Here is a 5,085-nt window from a genome sequence, read left to right as displayed (position 1 = left end):
ATATGAAAAATGGACAAAGACTTTTAGAACAGACAGCTCAACATAATATACCTATTCAAATATATCTGCATATTATTGTAACAGTAGTTAATCAGTGTTTTATTCACTTTAACTATTGTATATAATGTGAAACTGTTGAAAGGACAAATATATGTAAAGCATACATATACGTATATCATATATTATTCAGTTGTTAATGTCAATGTCTTTCATGAACAAAATTGGACTGTTGCCACTAAACCACCAACTGCATAACGGTCCCTACTTTCCAGACGGCACCTCACGCGACTTGGAAGGGGTATATAGTAGTGTTATGGTTCTCAAACTGTGGTACATGTACCACCAGTGGAACGCAAGCTGTGTTTGGTTCATGTTCACTTCTCTTTTCTTACTTTAGTCCCACATGTCTTGGTTGTTTTGCTGTTTGGGGGCTCCATGTGTGTGCGTGTTTATGGAAAACATCTAAACAACAAAAAAGAGTGTGTTTCCTTGTGTGTATGCATTCACAACGACCTAAGTTGATGACATCGGGAAGCATGGTGAACAAAGCGCAAAATGATGGTTGTTTAATTATCTTTACTCCATAATCTTGATGGTAAGTGAGCTAAACTGAAGACAAGTCAAAAACAGATGTGTATTATTAAACTTTATATTTCTGACCCTAGTTTTTCTCCAGTCTCAACAAAATTGTAACTTTTATTTGACAGAAGTTCATGACTGATGTAATTGTTAGAAATAACACTCCTATTTGGGTAATAATTATGTCAATAGATCCATAAATGAATAAAAGTGCTGCTTGGCTTGTTCTCTGTGAACACAATACTGCAAAAGCTGTTCCATCTACGAAATCTTTATTCATCACATGACATTTAAGAAAGAAAGTGGTCACTGCCCTCCAGTGGTTACAACAAGGAGTTACACAATAAACAACAAACCACACACAGTTACTAAACATCATTAAAAAAACACAAAACAACCCAGGATCTTAAAGCATTCTTCAACATCAAACCATAAAACGAATCAAAGAGTTCAAGGTGACACATGAAGGCGATTATACTTGTAAAGTAACATAATTGATCACTCTTATCAAACTAAGATATCAGAATGATTATACTTGCTATTCTATTCTTAAGTAAAAACATCAAATCAACTAAATCAGTCATCAAAGTAAAGAATCTGAACAGCATAACATCAAAAACATCACACCAGCCGGTGTAAGATGTTACATCATCATCAAGGATTTCTGGTGAAAGTTAGTAACAAAGACGTTTTTCCCCAAAAAGAAAAAAGAAATGAAGAAAATCACTAAAAAACTAATGTTTTTGCAAACAAACAAAAACTCTCATAGTAGCATCATCATTGGTCACAGAAAAAAAAAAAAAAATCAACAAACCCATATTGGTCAACCCTACAAAAGACTGTCCTACAGTGTGTGTGGCTGTTTATTGGCCGGGCAGCGCATGTGATGAGCGTGATCATCTGTCGTCTGCCATCACTCTTTGGGTCGTATCTTTATTTCGATTGACTTCAGAGAATATTGAAATCCTCTCCAAGTCTTCCAGTTGATTCCGATCCCGTAGGGTGAGGTGCCGTCTGGATAGTAGCCACCGTTAGGATTAGCAGCGTGACAGCCGTTGTACCACCATCCTCCATGGTAGACCTCAGCACAGTTTAGTCCTACATCGCGGTCCTGGTCCTTTTCAAATATAGAAAACTTCATACCATCATGGTCAGCAAATGAATCTCCTGAATAAAAAAGAAAAAATAATGACTTCATATCACAGAAGTTGTAACACTTATACTGCCCCCTGGTGCTTTTCATGAGAATGAAACCAGCCAGAGCAGACATTCTTCCAGTCCTGATATTTGTACCAAAATCACTCTATCAGCAGAATCCTTTGTTTTGGATTCACATTTTGACATGAGGACATTTTATGGCAGTGATCCACATCTGTTGTCTCACAGGATCTTTGGTGATCTGGTGAAATATTGTACTATTTGCTTTTCCTCTGCTGTTGTCCTGGACAACAACAAGATATACTAGGACTAAGACTCACCAGCAGCAGGTCCACGTGTTCCACTTCTGAATCCACCGACTTGAAGCCTGTAGCCGTCTTCCTCTGGACCCACAGAGAAGGTGGAATAATAGACGTGGGTCTTGTTGCCCTCAAAGTCCTCCATGACTACCTTCAGTTCATAGCTCTTCCTCTAAGTAAGGACATGGATGTTCTCCAGCCCTGGAGGACAAGGTTGATACGCAGGGACAGTCAAAGACAGAGAGATTGACTCGGGTCATTTGATGAGAGCTGTGATGAAGCGATTAAGTCTCAACTCTTACCCAGCCAGAATCCTCCTGATGGTTTTCCAAATCCAGTTCTGTACTGGTCCCATCCACGATAAAAGTCCACGGTGCCGTTTATTCTTCTCTGAATCACCTGCAATAGATTTCTGTGTTAGGTGGAAGTTCTCCAATCTGATCCATCACCAGCTGTAAAATGATCTATCATTATTTTTTAGTGATAGATGATGACACTGATATAAGGTCGTAAAACTGAGGTCGTCACAGTTCCGTTTGACCTACCATCTGTCTACCTGTCTGTCTACCTTTCTGTCTACCAACAACCACATTTGGAGAAAGTGCTTCATGGATTTGTGGACATATCCACCACATTCACAAGAATGGAGCAGATGGTAAAAAGTGTGTGGAACCATGAACTTTTAGTGGGCAGAGAAGCATGACATTAGACAAGCAGCACTTCAGTGATAGAAGAATAGAACAACAATGTAAAATACAAATGATTATGGACATGTACGTACAGTCCATCTCACACTTTGCTCTTCACAGCCCATGTCACAGTAGACCTGGACACGTCCTGCTGTGTGGATGGAGTACACACCACTGTATACAGGGTCTACATTGTACACGTCAGTGCAGTCGCCGGGAGACAACACCGGTGCACAGATGGCTGCTGGGATCAGAGCGAGTAAAAGAATAAAACCCTGAAAAAGACAAAAAAAAAACAGGAATAAAACTCTTTGTACGAGTGTCTTGACTCAGGCAGGCATCACAACACTAAAGTCATAGACTATTCAAACACACAGCATATAGAAAAAACGTCAATACAATATTCACATTAATACTGTAATAAATTTCAAGGTGGTTTAACTTAGAAACCTAAGTTCAATTGCTGCCTTCAAAACGTGAGTAAACTCAACTTCAAGATAAGTTTTGTTTCAACTCACAAACCAAAGTATGGCAAGTTGTTCAATTAATGTTCATGTATTGTTTAAACTGGATACTTTGAGTTAAAACAACTAATTATGTTGCATTATCCATTGAAGAAAACTTACTTTCTCTTGTCAAATAAACATACAACTCCACACCATGTCAACTCACAAATGTAAGTTATTGTCATTGTTCAATTACCGTTGATTTATTGTTTAAACTGGATACTTTGAGTTAAAACAACTAATTATGTTACATTATCCATTTAAGAAAACTTACTTAACATACAATTCCACACCATGTCAACTCACATTTTCAAGTCCAGATAATTAACTACATTCATACCAGTTAACTTCGTAAGTGATGTTAACTCATGTTTTTAAGGCAGCAATTGAACTTGCGTTTTCAAATTAAGTAGACTAATTGAATTTAGTTTTTCATTTTTAACCCTTACCTCAACTAAAAATGACAAGTTCACCAGTTTCCTTAAAGATCACATTTAAAACAACTCCTCTGTTCAAAGAATATTTATTTGAACAATTGTCTCAACTTGCAGCTTCCATCTCCTTTGAGTACACTTTTGGCAGATGACTGAGACAACACATTTTAAACGGTTATTACCTGAAGAAAAGTTGACCCCATCAACTCTTACTACAAGTGGTCCATAAACAATAACCACTTTAAATCCTGAGACTGTTTGCACCAGTGTATTTAACAAACAAAAACATTTCAATGTATGCAAGAAAATCATCTGCCTGAGAACAGTCAAGACCAGCTCTAATGAAGCCAACATTAAATGCGTCAGTAACAGTGCTTCAAGTCCTGTGCTAAACATTTGCATAAAGGCATTTAACATTCCTTAAACGTGCAATGTGTTAAATAAAAATCTACATGAGCAGAGAACAGTCAAGATCACCACCCATCAAAGTACATTTTCCCATGCATTTTGTCCTATTTTATCATTTTCTTTTGTAATACTTAATTCTTGATTGATTTTTTTTTTATTATATATTTTTGTAGTTTCTTTGAAAACTGCCAGTTTTGTGCGTGATGGGTATGAGAAAATGCATTGTTCTTTGAAACTAAAATAAAAATGACATGTAACATGTAAAAAAAAGTACATTACAGCAATGACAGAATACCATAAAAGAACAATAAGCAACACGCTTGACATGGAACTCTTTCCATATGAGAAACTAAGTTAGAAAATGTAGACATGTTACAGTTTGTACCTCAGGATGCGGTTTCTTAACCCGTGTACTCGGGCAGAGGCTTGGTCTGGTTTGATTTTCATCACCACTCTCTGAAGAAACTCAAACGAATACTTCATGGCCTCTGGATACTCGAGATTCACACAGTAAATGATTCCCATAAGCATGGCAAAGCTGAATGGCACATCTTTAATGTTGTGAAGCACAATGGTCTCCTCAATTACAACAGCCACATCAAAAACCTCGCGTGGAAAGGCATCCCGTTCAGCACCTTCATAGCCGATCATTAGGCTGATTTGCATCCCCTTCATGGCTTCATCAAGAGTCTCACCATGAGTCCTTGTACAGTACAGTCCTTGACAACTAAAATTAACCAATATATAGCAAAATATTAATTAATTGTCAAAATGTCAACCCTTAAAATGTAAATTGCTAAAGGTAATTGCATTACAAAGAAAGTGATGGTCTTACATCACACATCCTGATAATGTCTGATGGATCTTCGCCTGATATGTAGCATGGCAGACCAAGCAAAGCTGCAGTCCTTCTCCTCTCATTTGTGTCCTACAAGACAAAGCTGCAGTAAGATGGAAATATTTTAATAAACAGTGCCTAATTTTGTGGACATCAGCTTCTCCACTTACATCT

At 37.4% G+C, this 5,085-nt stretch overlaps 1 pseudogene; it reads right to left on the bottom strand.

The window, feature by feature from the left end:
- Positions 1 to 1,459: 1,459 nt before the first annotated feature.
- LOC131465760 (microfibril-associated glycoprotein 4-like) lies at positions 1,460 to 4,748 on the bottom strand (annotated as a pseudogene).
- Positions 4,749 to 5,085: the final 337 nt, after the last annotated feature.

This window comes from Solea solea, chromosome 9 (assembly GCF_958295425.1).
Source record: "Solea solea chromosome 9, fSolSol10.1, whole genome shotgun sequence".
Taxonomy (NCBI): domain Eukaryota; kingdom Metazoa; phylum Chordata; class Actinopteri; order Pleuronectiformes; family Soleidae; genus Solea; species Solea solea.
Note: the sequence above shows the minus strand (reverse complement) of the source record. Positions and strands in the feature narration are given on the sequence as shown.